The sequence below is a fragment of the Protopterus annectens genome, chromosome 3.part0 (genome assembly GCF_019279795.1).
Source record: "Protopterus annectens isolate FY-2018-M chromosome 3.part0, PAN1.0, whole genome shotgun sequence".
Taxonomy (NCBI): domain Eukaryota; kingdom Metazoa; phylum Chordata; order Ceratodontiformes; family Protopteridae; genus Protopterus; species Protopterus annectens.
This window is the reverse complement of record NC_056731.1, coordinates 890,501,550-890,516,549: the sequence shown is the minus strand read 5'-3', so window position 1 is coordinate 890,516,549 and position 15,000 is coordinate 890,501,550. Positions and strand designations below refer to the sequence as shown.

The following is a 15,000-nucleotide window of genomic DNA, read 5'->3' as shown; positions in this document are numbered from 1 at the left end:
GACCCCTAACCAGGAAAAGCCGAAAGAAGAAGAAGATGATTTTCTATATGTGTATGCTTGTCAATGTGCACATACTACAATGGTCAGAGTCCTCAGCTTACTACCATACAGGGTCCTGCACCCATCTATACCTAAATATTTAAAACAACTCGAAAGTTTGCTGCATCTTGGGAAAAGAACAGTTTCTCTGTTAAAGTAACCAGCTAATAAGACTGCCAGTAACTAAATGCATGCACACTTCCAATACAGTATTTTTCAACATCACATTGGCTTGAACACCCTTTGCTTTTCTGTCTAATAATGAAACTTTGTAGCGTACCTTAACATTATAACATGCTGTCCTATTGCCAGGTCCAGCATCACTCATACAGCCCTGCGTACTTTCTTATTGTTGTTACAGTATGCTCATTTCCTTCTGATTTGTTCCATTAACAGAGCACATTAGTAACCTAAGTCATTTTGCAGCTCATATCTTTTACATTTCTTTTTAGTTATGAGAATATTTCAGTTATTGTGGGAGTAATTTTGAGAATATTTGACAAACTGTCAAATAACTGTAAGACATGTACAGCTAAAATTCAGTTAAATAACATCCGCTAAACTGTAAACATCTATAGAATCATTGGGGAATCTGTACTCTCCTACTACACAGAAAAATGAAAAGTACTAAGGCAGCAGGTTTAGTTCTAGGGGAAAAGGAAACATAAATTCTTCTACATGACTACAGAAGAGGTATGCATTGGTGTGGATTTTCTGTTTGGCAGCCCCTTGTATTGACATTTTCCATATTCCATACTCCAGACACTGGTCAGATGTAAGACTGACACCCTAAAGCCACCCTCTCTACAGCTTAATTTTTTAACTTATTTTAGTTTCTTGTGTGCAAATAAGAACATTTGCTGTATTTTTTGGTAGAATTAAATCCTGCCCCATTTATCACTAGAGCAAGTGAGATGCTACACAGTGAAAGAGAGAGAGAAATAGGCCATAATGTTTTAGAGGTCTGCATTACCGGAGAAAAGAGATTACTGATCAGCTCCTGTTATCTGCCTTGTCCCCCTAGTGTTGCTGCATTTTTAGGAATAGTTCTCTAAAAGTCTCAACAATTGGAATGTGCCACTTGTTAAATACAAAATAAGGGTATCAAGAGTTCCGTTTGTATGTTTCACTTTTAATTCCTGTGTTTGCCAAGTATGGGCAGTGCAGGTAATAATGGCAAGAGTCATTACTGTCAGGGGGCTGTCAGTATTTTTCGCAGAACCTGTTATCTCTAGACTGATTCTTCATAACCCAAAAATGGAACTTACTAAGGTCCAAATCACCCTAAATAAACTAATCACTTTACAGCATATTGTAGATCACCCCCCCATCTCCTCTGATGACCATGAAAAGTCTCAAAATGTATCAACTGAATTGTCCATTAACAAACATATCTTTGGAATGGGGGATTTCAGTTATCTAGCTGCTAATTATAATGCCTCCACTGCTGGTGTTTAGCGTGCCCAATGATGTCTTCACCTACTAAATGCTAACACTGAGGAACAAATAGTTAACCTACCTAAAAGTGGTCCTAACATCTTAATTCTTGTCCTAACTGACATGGCGACCTCCTGCACTGCTCCTACTCTGTCTTCAGATGTGGTCGTATCTGATCATAATTCAGTGTTCTTCTGACAATAATACTGCCACAGTGAACACCTCAGAATTCAAGAGCTTTAATTCAAGGCCACGAAGAGTTAACCCATTTGTTTGGCATTTGGGAACTTATGCGGGCAGTGACCTAACTTTTGACCAACATATGTCCATTGTCATAAGAAAGCCATTTTCTGTATTGCACAGCTTATAAACAAAAGGATTGTGTCTAGATCTAGGGATATCATTGTCCCCCTTTACTCATTCTCATTAGGCCAATCATTGACTATAATGCCCAGACACAAGCAACAACTGAAATGCCCACAGACGTACCCAACTAAAAGGATTCAATGTCTAAACAATGGACCAACTTAAAACCTTGTCATTATACTCTGTATCCTACAGACTGCTAAGAGGTGACCTATGTCAGATATACAAGGCATCCTCCAACCCAGTACTGATGGATTTATTCCATATCAGCAAGTCAAATTACATCAGAAATATTCAGTTTAGGGATCTAAACCTCTTTTGCAGCATCAACAGAATAGTTATAGGGATAGGTTTATCTTGCACAGGATACCTCTGCTCTGGAAAAATGTTCATTCCTGTGTATATTCAAGCACAACTTAGATCTATGGAGGGAAAGCATGGCTCTCATCAAATTATCTATGGTATCATCCTAGTTATTCTCTCTTGGGGTAATATATAATTATTGACCATTGAATTGGTGTGACCAATCTAACACCAAATGGGATAGGTTAGATCAAGCATAAAAAGGAAAACTGGTTAGGCATAAAATGGTCCACAAGAGGATATGTATTGTCAGTGTGGTAGTTCTCTGGGGTACATGACTTCCCAAACAATAAGATAATGCATTTTTGGTATTTAGTTTCAGTCCATGACTTTGGCACCAGTTATTTATTTGGGACAACCCTTCCTGCTGGATGGCTAAGTCATCTGGGGAGTCATTGACTGTCCCTAACTTACAGTCATCGGCAACCTTAATCAGCCAGAGCCTTTGGTATTGGCTTTTACTTCAGAGAAGTAGATGCCAAACAGGAGAGGTCCCCGCACAGAAACTTTGGGGACTGCACTGGTTGCTAGTGTCTTTGTGGAGTTAACTCTAACTTCCCCTGTTTTGATTTCCTACTTCTTACCTCTGAGTCAGGTTTCAATCCAATAGATGAGATGGGGGGTTTATTCAGAGCCAGATCCAGGACTAGGTGACCTAGGTAATTGCCTAGGGTCCGCTGGCTTGGGGAGGTGCTTAATGGTGGATGCCACAACATTTCATTTTTAACTAAAACAATTTAAAAAATTACATTTCTTCTTTAAAGGTACACTATGTATGTGACTTTGCAATGACACATGCACGCTTAAACACTGGAACTTTCCCATTAGGACTGCGTCTGTGCATGCATCTTTAGTATGATGCACACACGCTTAATTTTCCCTTTCCTGCTGCTTTCACATGGAATAAAAACATCCACAAGGAGATCTGTTGCTGTGAGAGAGAGAAAAATAGATGAGGCATGATACAGGGGAGAAACCTACTGCTACTGCTCCAAGAGAAATAAATGAGACAATTGAGAAGCCGACTGCTGCCATGTGTTTCCCTTATTGCTCATGTTTTTTTGCTGCAGAATTCAAACACCCAGAGAAGTGTGTGTGTGAAATGCCCTAGTTAGGGATGGCAGGTTAGTTAATTAACTTACTCAGGCTCAAACCCTGTACCTTAGTTACAGGAAACAAGAGTCTGAATACTCTACACCAAATACCAGTTTTTCATTTGATCTCCAGGGGTGCATTGTCAAGGAATGTGAGTTTCATTGCATTTTCAAGGAATTGTGAGTTTCAAGGGAAGACAAGTTTACTGTTGCTCATGCTAAGTCTGTCTTCAATGTGCAACAGTTTGTTTAGCAAAATGGCCATCAGTGTTTATGCTAGAGATTTTGAAAGCAGTGTGTTAGTAGTACAACAGGTAGACCTGCCTTTGGTGCAGATAGCTGTGGGTTGCTGATACTGTAGTTTTCATAAAGGCAGGGTGTGGTGCAGGTGTTGAATTCATAAGTGTGTCCTCCTGTGGATGAAGTGTTAATAACTACAAAACTGTTGTTAGTTTGCTAGCTATTCCCTTTTGCAATATTACCAGCTTATCATGTTTTTATGGTAACATAGGGAATTTATTCTTCAAGGACAGCAGCTACTGAATTTGTAGACAAAACACACTGAAATGTAAAGTTGTTTGCTAGCGGTGACCTCTTCATTAGTTACAGAGGAATTATTCAGATGACCTTTACTTCTGCAGAGATCATGCATATTTACTGATATTGATGGATTGTAATGACAGAAATTTGAGTGGCGTTTTATGGTTGAAATGTTCTGAAATGGGTAGTTCTGTCATTATTAGTTCATACATTTTGTTTCATTGCTTACTGGAAAAATGTTCAAAACTATAAATTCAAAACACACACTAAGTTGTGCTGTTATTATGCAAGTAATGTAATGTAATACAGTCATGAAGGTGAATCAAAAAACACATGCATGTATACATGGTCCCATAAATGTGTGCAAGGAGCCTATGGTTTGAAAACAGCTGAAAGGTAAACTTAATCTGCTACTGGTCAGATGCATTTCCTTTGCACGTGGGTTTCAATATTCTTTCAATGAATGTGAGTTTCAAGGGCAGAGAAGTTTATGGTTCATGCTAAGTCTGTTTTCATTTGAGACTGTATTGTTTTGCTTGGCTATCAGTGTTTGTGCTATAAAATTTGAAATAACAGTTTTAAATTAAATCCAAATAACTGTAATCATTGTAGAAGTAAAAAAAGAAAATATTATGCATACTGACAAGTTCGAACAGTGTTTATGGTAGCTGGGAGAAATATCCAAGTAATGGGACACTGGAATGGCTGTGGGCTGAGGGGTTGGCTGCCGGGGGGGGGGGGGATCCATTACCCTGCATGCATAGGGCCCCATTTGACCATGATCTGGCTGTGGGTTTACTACCAGTTTATTTAGGTTTTATACTAAGCTTTATCCAGATCAAGGTGTGCAGTGTGTACCATTTTACCTTCATCCATTGCTTTGGTGACCTTTTCAAAAAAGTCCACCTGGTTGAGTAAGTGTGACATGCCCTTGATAAATCCAGACTGGAATGGATCCAGTGTCTGGATGTCTCCTTTGACCTTATTGATTAGTTCTATGATATATCCATGCCTTTGCATATGAGGCTGCTCACACTTATGGGTCTGTAATTCCCTAGGCCTGTGGAAGGCCCTCCCTTATGCAAAGGAATGACTGCAGCTGTTCTCCATTTACTTGGTACAAAACCCATATGGAGGCTGACAATGAACACTGTTATTAGGGGAGGTGGCTGAATCATTCTTCATGATAATAAATTATCATCAGTACCTGTTGATGCAGCATATTTAGCTTTTGATAACTTTTAGGACTTGGTCTTGTGTGATAGGTCAACACACAAAAGTCTGTGAGAGAGAGCTATGTCTGGATTTTGATAACAAAAATTATCCTACCTTCCTCCATTACCTTCATCTCAGCAAAATAAATGGCTTCACAAATGTGGATACAACAGATCTAGATCTCTAGCAACAAATAAGTAAAACCCGGTGGCAGAATAGATCATTTCCTATTGCTTTCCTCATCTCTGAAATAAATGACATATTCATATTAAACTGAGTGATATCCTAAGTATCTTTATGAAGAACTGTAGCAGCTAGATGGATACGCATGAATTCCTCCCTGGCCAAGCCTGTTTTTCATTCCTTGAGGCAGAAGGTGCCCTATGAGGGTAGGTGCTGACTAGGTGTAATTAATCCTTGGACGGGTTCTGCCTTTTACTTTCTATATCATGATACTACTAACTACCATAGAAGTATTAGCTGTTTACACGGTGATATTCATTCCCATCTAGGAAGTATGCAAGAAAGGAAGTACAGTTGTGTAAAATCTTACCATAGAAGTAGATGTCCTTCTCTTCACTGTTGCAGTATTCATAACCAAAGGGATCACATGCCAAGGATATCCCAATGTCTGGCTAGTATTCCAAAGCCAAAGTCGTATGTCACATGTAAGCTCCCCACGCAAGGCATAGGGCATAAAGGTGACATACGGATGCATACAGTCAGAACTGAAAAAGCCTCAGGAGGAGCATAATGTCCCTAGGGACAAGGAAGAAGATTTGCATCGAGAAGAAGAAAAGGAAGAATAACCCCTTCACTAGGAATTGAAAGAAGCAACAGGCTAGAGCAAAGGGGCAGGAGGGAGGGAGCAAATACTGGCACAGTGAAGAGAAGGGCATCTACTGTTATGGTAAGAGTTATGGTACGATTTTACATAACTGTTCTGTGCCCTTCCATATCACTGTTGCAGTATTCCTAACCTAAGGGAGAGTACAAAAGATCAAGAGGAAACCTGGAAGGAGGACGGTATGGAAGAGCCCTCTAGAAACCCATGTAGGATAGCCCTGGCAAAGCCAGCTCTAGCCCTGGAAATAAAATCCATCTTGTTAACGTTTGGTGAAAGTATGAGCAAAGGACTAAGTAGCAGCCTCAAGGATGGAATTGGTATGTAGCCCCTTGAAAAAAGCACCAGAAGAGGCAGCAGCCCTGGTAGAATGAGCCTTGACTGATTAGGAAAGACATTTACCATGCAAAGAATAATAAAAAGAAATGGCCTTAGAAATCCAGAAGAGATGGTTTGCTTAAAAATAGACAACCCCAAAGACCTGGGATGAAAAGAAACAAAAAGCTGCTCAGTTTTATACAAATAATATTTGAGCTGTTTATGCATATCCAAGAAGTGAAGAACCTTCTCACTGGTAGACTGTGGAGAAGGGAAAAAGAAAGGCAGATAAATTGACTGATTAAGGGAAAACTCATTGACCACCTTGAGCATAAAAAAAGGATTAGTATGAAAAGACATCCTGTCTCTGTGAAAACTAAGAATTGGGGAATAGCCATGAAAGCCTGAAGTTCAAACACTATCTTGGCCAAAGTGAAAGCCAAAAGAAGAACAGTCTTCTAAGTACAGTGTTGCAAAGAAGCTGAAGCAGTAGGCTCAAAAGGAGCCCAAGTCAATTTTTAAAGTACAAAATTGAGGTCTCAGGAAGGTGGAATAGGCTTCTTGGGAGGCCTGATATGAAAAATACCTTTAAGAAAACGATTGACTTCAAATCTGGATTCCAGAGGAGGAGTCAAGGGCAAACAAGCAGAAAGTGTTGACAGGTGACCTTTAACTAAAGAATATGCTAATCCAGCATGGAAGCAAATCGTACAAATAAAATAGAACCAGAAGAACCTCCACTGGTAGGGAATCCTGATATTGAGAGAGGCACCAGACAGAAAATATTTTCCATTTGGAGAAATATGATTTCCTGCCCTCATGCAGAACCCAGAATACATCCTCAGAAAAGAGGTGCCTGAAAGGGATCAAAACCCAATCATCCACAGTGTCAGTTGAAGAATGGACAGGTGAGGCTGGATAAGAGACCCCTTTTCTTGTGTGAGAAGATCCACCCGATGATTGCCCCTGACCAAGTGTGAAAGAAAGGAGAACCAGTGCTGTCTGGGCCAAAAGGGAGACACTACAAAATTTTGGAAGAGTCCTGCCTGATCTTCTGCAAGACTTGTGATAACAGAGGAAGGGATGGAAAGCATACAGAAACATCCCTTTCCAAGGAAAAGACAGAGCAACCAATTTGCAAACCAGAGGACTTGGGGCTCAGAACAGAATAGAGGAAGTTGTCTGTTCAGAGGGGAGGCAAAAAGGTTTACCCAAGGAATACACCACTGATGGGCAATGTTCAGGAACAAATCTCTATGAAACATCCATTTCTGAGCTTGTGTGATGGACCTGCTCAAAGGGTTTGCCACTAGATTGCACTCTGAGGGAATGTAATCAGTCTGAAGAATCACTTGATACTGGGCTGCTAAATCCCAGACCTGAAGAGCTAGTCTGCAAAAAAGGTAGGACTTTGTACCCCCTTGCTTGTTGACATACCACATCACTGTGTTATTATTTGCAAAAACTTTGAGGGGCCTGGGATGAAAGATGGGATAAAAAGCCTGACAAGCTAGATACAGAGCCCTTATTTCCTCTATATTGATGTGGTCTGACCTCTGATGAAAAGCCAGAGGCCCTAAACCTTGACAGAGCCGAAGGAGGGCTCCCCCATCCCCTGTCTAAGGCATCTGTAAAGAGCTCTTGAGACAGGACTAGAGCCTGGAAAGGAAGTCCTGGGTTGAGAGAAAATTTATGAATCCATGACTGAAACTCATGTTTAAGACAAGGAAGGAAGAATACTGGTAAATCCAGGGGTTGGCAATGTTGGAGCCACATGGATTTGAGGTACGACTGTAATTTTTTCATGTGAAGCCTGGCCCAAGAGAGCATGAGAATGAATGAAGCCATGAACACTAGGACTCTGAGAAACTCCCTCATCATAAATGAAGACAGAGGAAAAAGAGACTGGAAAAAGAGAGTAAGAGACAGGTCCTTGGGAGCAGGCAGAAATTTCAGCATGGGGATGGTCTGAACCCTGCAGACTTAGAAAATATGATCCTGTAAAGACGTGCTGATTTCAGAAAGTTTATGGTGAACCTCAGACTCTGCAACAGGGAGCTAGTAAACTGAGATCCTGAGGCAGAGCATTGGGAGAAGAAGTATAAATGAGCAGATTGTTCAGATACAGAAAGATCTGAACACCTCTTATCTTGCAACAGGCAATGTCAGGAGTGAAGCATTTGGTGAATAAATACTTTGGTGCAGTAGAGAGGGCAAAGGACAAAGCAGAGAACTGAAAATGCAAGGAAGAAACAGAGAAACATAGACATTTCCTGAAAAAGAGATGGATGGGGACACGAAGATCCAGAGATACCAGAAAGACCTGGGGTAGAAGAAGGGGAAAAAGTCTGAAGAGACAACATCCTAAAGGAGGTAATCTTGAGAAAGGTGTTGAGCTGGGAAAATTACAGAAATGGTCTCCAAGTGCCCTCCTTTCTAGGAACCAACAACATTCCGGAATAACCCCCCCCCCCACCCTACCTGGGCAGGGGACACAGCTTGAATGGTGCCCCGGACCAAAAGAGAATGGAGCACCTCTCGGAAAAGAGGAAGCTGTTCCCAAGGAGGTTGACAGATGCCCAAAAAGAGAGGAAAGGGATTTCCAAACCATGAAATATTCCTGGTAGATAATGGACAGAACACAACATTCTGTTGTAATTTTTAACGAATTTGGAGGGGACAGGGAAGGACAGAGGGGTAAGGCAACCTGGCCAAGGGAAGGACAGAGGGGTAAGGTAACCTGGCCAAGGGAAGGACAGAGGGGTAAGGTAACCTGGCCAAGGGAAGGACAGAGGAGTAAGGCAACCTGGCCAAGGGAAGGACAGAGGGGTAAGGTAACCTGGCCAAGAGAAGGGCAGAGGGGTAAGGTAACCTGGCCAAGGGAAAAGGGAAACAAATTATCAAATGGAACCTGGGTTATCCTGAAAAGTAAGTTTCTGGGAGGTAGGGGGTTGAGTAGACTTTGCAGGAAGTGCACATCTAGAACCCTTTTTTTCATTTAGATGGAGGGCAAGATTGCCTGCAAGAAAAGCAGATTTGGGGGGGTAATTCCTCTGAAACTTAGGAATTGGGGAAAAGAGACTTGAAAAGTTCAGCAGCAGTAGTACCAAAAAGATTTTTATTATCCAAAGGAGCATCCAGCAATTTCACCTTAATCTCATCAGACAAAGCCTGAAGACGAAGACAAGAGTAACGCCTCATAACAGAACCAAAGGCAGCAGTCCTAAAGGAGGCATCAGCTGTATCATAGCTGCATTTAACAGAGTGGTGAGCAACTTGAGAGGTAGAGCCCAACAGGAAAAGGGCAGAAGCCTTCTCTTCAGAGTTAGGAAAGTCAGAAAACATTTTGAAAACCAGGGGAAAAGAAGGTCATATGAGCTTGGTAGTTGATGGCCTGAAAAGATAAAGTGATAAAAGTATAAACCTTTTTGCTCAGCCTCTCTGTGACCATAGTATTCTTATCTGAAGGGTGTAACTTGGTAGAGGGCAGCAGCTTGGAGGGCTTGTCAAAAGAGGCAGACAATACAGAAGGATCAGCAGAATGACATTTATAAAGAAATTTACATTTGTCAGGCACCTTTAAAATCTGTCAGGTTTCTTGGGTGTAGGAGGCTGAGAATCAGGGGCCACAGAGGCTGCTGAAAAGGTATCCAGGAGGGCAGCCAGAACAGGGGGAACAGCTGATGGTTTAGGAGGCTCCACCTGGAGGAGCTAATAATACCTTTTCTGAATGTCTGAGATGTGAGAACAATCCCACTTAAAAACTCCATCATGTGGACCACAGTATCCCAAAGGAGAGTTCCTCCAAGTGGAATCTGGACTAATAGTATCCTTTTCCTCGGAACCATAGTCCAAGGGGGAAGTGATTTGAGAAGAGTAAGCCAGGGACTCTTTCACAGAATCCAGATCCTCATCTGAAGAGTCTAATTCCCTGGGTCTTTTAAGAGGAGTGGAAGAACGGGGAGGGGCAGGTACAGGCACCTTTTGAGCGGGGTTTAAAACCATTAAAGCATTAAATAACCCCATAGAAAAATCATGCATTTCAAAATGGGAATCCTTAACTACAGGGGAAATATGCTTGATTTTCTGTTTATTTTTCTGTGGGACATCTGCACAAATCACCCTTGGAAAGTCAGACCCCTGTCAACATTCAACAAGCATAGTAGGGATATCCACCGTAAATAAGGTCTGCAGAATCCTCCTTGGTCCCTCGGATATAATCACCTGAGGTTCTCCCTCAATGTCAGGAACAGATATTTGTAAAGCCTCAAAGGATATGTGAGAAGTTGGGTCCATGCCTGCTTCTGGCAGGGTTGCAGCAGAGGAATCAGAGGCAATTACCAGACGATACTCTATGGTTTCTCTAGCCTCAAGAGAGATTGCCAGTGAGGCTGGGCAGCAACTATATTAGATCTAAGTTTTTTGGTCCTTTTCTTGGCAGATGGCTGGCCATAGCACCTTGAACCAACAGATTAAGACACTGGTTTTCTAAGTAATTAAAGAGTAGTGACAACTACTTAGGGTCTTAGGGATAAAACTCTGGGAGATAGAAGACTGCATATGGTCACAGGAAGCACACAAACAGAAAAGACACATGTTGTGATGGTCTTTATGGGAAATCCGCCTTTCACACTGACATTTTTAACAGTAAATAAAAGAGAAAGAGAAAGTTAAGAAGAAACCCCGTTTTTATCTGAGATGCGGCTTAGTGACCAGCACAGCAGAAGGGGATTCAGACCAACATTCAACAATGGCGTTTGGACTAGCAGCAAAGAAGTTCTGAGTATGTGCATTTGTATGTCACCTTTATGCCCTACGTCTTGCGTGGGGAGGGTATGTGTGATGTACAACACCTGTAAGTACTAAAGGCTTTATTGTACTGGCCAGACACTGGCCTATCCTTGGCAGGAGATCCCTTAGGTTATGATTACTGCCACAGTCATATGGAACAACATCCACTGGATACCATCAGTCAGTCCTCTCTTGCTCTCTAATGTCAGTTTAATTTACGAGTAACTGACAATCACATGATTTAACTATCAGTCACAGGCACTGGTAGATTAGCTTGGTTAGATAAGTATTATTTAATTGTGACAGATATAAATATGTAGCATGTGATACAAGATGTAGCATATGATACAATGAAAGGTAGAAGGAAGGCATTAAGAGGAGTCTACGTTGTACATATTGCTGCATAGTCTCTACTACAAAAACAAAAATAAAAGTGGAGACTAAGGAAATGTCTTTGTTTTGTACAGCTAGTCTATACTACAAAATTCTTGATAGCTTCGATGTTTTATTCTTTTAGTGGAGCACTAAACATAGATTAGACAGTCCAGTCAAACAACTAGAGGCAATAAGGCCACAAACTCACTTGTGAATGTTAGGAGTAATAGGGATAGCTATTGGATCACTCTCACCCACTGATGCAGGGCCACAGATAAGTGACTGCTTAGCCTTGTTGTGCCACTGTGTTTTCTTTGCAGTTATCTGGCTTTTGGACTCTTGGACTGCCTGGTATGAATAACCAGAGTGCTTAGACTTTCTATTTCAACTGATCTTCCAAATATGAATGTTTTTTTGTTCCTCAAAGCTTGTACATATGTAATATTTTGTACTTACATAAATTGTAGTTTGTTCTTTCAAGTAGATGCACTTGCACAGTCCAAATATGCAGGATATTGTACTTTTCATATTCATTTTTTTGTCATATTCAGTTATTTGTTTGATATTGATCTTGAAACATCACAATACATGACCATTTATGCAATCAGTGTGCATAATCTATAGCTAGGAGCAATTACCTTCATACATTTCTTCATTTAAATAACTTCTCTCAATAATCATAATTATATTCACACCTTCTTGTTTCCAAACTATTAATTATACAGTATTATGTCTTTAATATGTCTTCGGCCAAAAGATTTTTCCTGTAAAATATATCATAGGCTCACATGTGTATATATATATATATATATATATATATATATATATGTGTGTGTGTGTGTGTGTGTGTGTGTGTGTGTGTGTGTGTGTGTGTGTGTGTGTGTGTGTGTGTGTGTAAAATACATACACATATATATAAACATACTTTGACAGATACTGCATTACATTTGAAATTACTACACAAGGGCGGCCACGGTGGTGCAGCGGTTAGCGTTGCTGCCTCACAGCAAGGGGCTCTCCGGTTTGATTCTCGGCTGGGGTGCCTTCTTTGTGGAGTCTGCATGTCCTCCCTGTGGTTGCGTGGGTTTTCTCCGGGTGCTCAGGTTTCCTCCCACATCCCAAAGACATGCAGTAGGTGGATTGGACACTCTAAATTGGCCCTAGGTGTGTGTGTGTGCCTTCTGTGGAAGGTTGGGCGCCGGGCTGGCAACTCGACACCATAAAACTCCACTGCCAATCATGAGCGGACAAGTGATCCACTGTGGCAGCCCCTAACCGGGAAAAGCCGAGAGAAGAAGATTTGAAATTACTACACAACTTATAGATGAAGCTTAACAAAAAAAGTTTTCAATTATCCCATATCATCACTGTTCCCTTTTTATATTTTTTATATATTCCTGATAAAATTTTTCCTGTCATCCTCTGTAAGAATTCCCAAATGTGTTCTACTATATTTTATGTATTGCACAGTCTGAAACTACATGTTGCAGGATCTCACAACATGCAGTCTTTAATTCACTCTTTGAGTATTTTGTCACAGCAAGTGTTAACTGTTCTGTTTTTATTTATGCTTGGCACAGGTTGCAGTTATCCCTGAGCTGATTTTGAGGTTTTGAAACATGGATGCATTTTGATTTCACATCCTATGTTGTAGATTCCATAACACATAGCTAATTACAAAAGTTTCACCAGATTAGAGTACTGAACACAATATGTTTAGCTCAAAGATTTGTCATTGGTTCTGGTGAGGTGGTTACATAGGTTTTGAAGTGAGTGACTTTAAGACTGCTACTTACTCGTACCTCTTCTGTTTTCTGTATTACATAGAGCAAGTTGTTTCGGTACCTGTCCGGTCTTTGCTCTTGTAGACTACCTGCTTCTCCTGGCTGCATTTAAGCTAATGATTCTGCATTAGTTGTTGGCTTGTTTTGTCAATCAGTTTATGGTGCTGATAAGCCAGTACTGCATCGGGCTCCTTTTTAAGGGAGAACCAAAGAACAGAAGCTTTTCTTCTAGGAAAAGAGAGCCAATCAGATGAGTGGAGGAAGTTTTGATATTAGTCACCGGTCAGAGTGCATTGCAGATTTAATGCTAGGTTAAACACAAGATCACAGGTGGGCAGCGGAGGCTTTAGTCATGTTGTAACTTCAAAAAGTGTGGGATTAGGGAGAGAAGCTCTGATCCAGTAAAATGGATTTCTTTTTTGTGTGATCAGAAAGGGAGGGGAGATGGGTGTGCAAGGTAGGGAGGTTGTAAACTGGACTGGAGAATTAGTACATGACACATAAAGTAGATTGAGCTGGAAGGGTGGGGGAGGGCTGTTAATAGGGTAAAGATGCTAGGGAGAATTAACAGAGAATGTGGACGTCGCAGTGGTGCAACGGTAGCATTGTTGCCGCACAGCAAGAGGACCTCCGGTTTGTTTCTCGGCTGGGGTGCCTTCTGTGCGGAGTCTGCATGTCCTCCCTGCACTAGTATGGGTTTCCTCTGGGTGCTCCAGTTTCCTCCCACGTTATAAAGACATGCGCCTAGAGCATTTCTCCCCAGGCCTCCACTGAAAATGGGCTTTGTTCTAAGTCAGACTTTCCCGGTTAACAAATATTAAATAAAATAAATAAATAATAAGAAAAGATGGGGTTAAAGACCAAAGCCTAGCAGCATTAAGAAAGGAAGGAGTAAGAAAATTCAACGTAAAGTATTCTTGTAATGTTATAGGAAGTGAGTGATTGAAGAGAGTTGGTTAATCCCATTGTGGAACCTAGAACTACACTTCAGAAACAGAAGCCAATAGTACGTGAGTTTCTGGAAGGCCTGGAATGGGGAGAGTGCTGGCACTCAGGAGTGTTTAGCTCAAGGGCTTATCAAACATAGCCCTATGGTCTTCAGTGGGACAATGGGAGAAAGGTGTGGGGATTATGACATCAGGTTTTATGAGGATAGGAATGGAGGACAAAATGGATTTTGTTATATTATATGTAATGTGAAGGGAAACATAATCCATTCAAATGATGGACCAGATCTGCCCTAACTGGGGAAGGCCATCTATCAGACACCTTATTTATAGACCTGAAATTAATGTTCAAAACTGAAGACCAGTTTAATCGGGTTTGGGATTCTGCAGTATTTGAGCAGTAACTATTTTCCTCACAATTAATTATCCACAAGGTCTCTGATGCATTAACTAAGCAAACAGAAGTACCTAGGTATAGTTTTGATCAAAGCCTAACTTTCCATTATAATACAGGCAATATAGTAAATAACATCTTTAACAAGCTAAAATTTACATATGACCTTCTGATGTGCTAAGCAAGGAAGCCAGGTAAGCAATGTAATACGCTTGCATATTAGAGTAGAAACTCTTTTCACAACACAGTCTTACTTACGTAGCCAAAACCCACATATTTCAATTAATCATCATTGCCTGTGATCTTGAGCATCAGTCTCAGTCAATAGTCAATTAACTTCCAATCACATCTAGAGCTAAATGTCCCCACATCTCAGTAACGTCAAGTTTCTGTGCTATAATTTACTGCCCTGATCTCACAGACAGAGTTAGCATCTTCTGCCTACATCTTATGTAACAACCTAGATTCCCCCTCTGCTGAGAACCTCATGGAG

At 41.0% G+C, this 15,000-nt stretch overlaps 1 protein-coding gene across 1 annotated transcript in view; it reads left to right on the top strand.

Annotated features, from left to right (window-relative positions):
- RETREG1 (reticulophagy regulator 1) overlaps positions 1-15,000 on the top strand; it is a 1,271,534-nt gene that overhangs the window by 506,075 nt on the left and 750,459 nt on the right. The gene's annotated exons all lie outside the window — the stretch shown is intronic.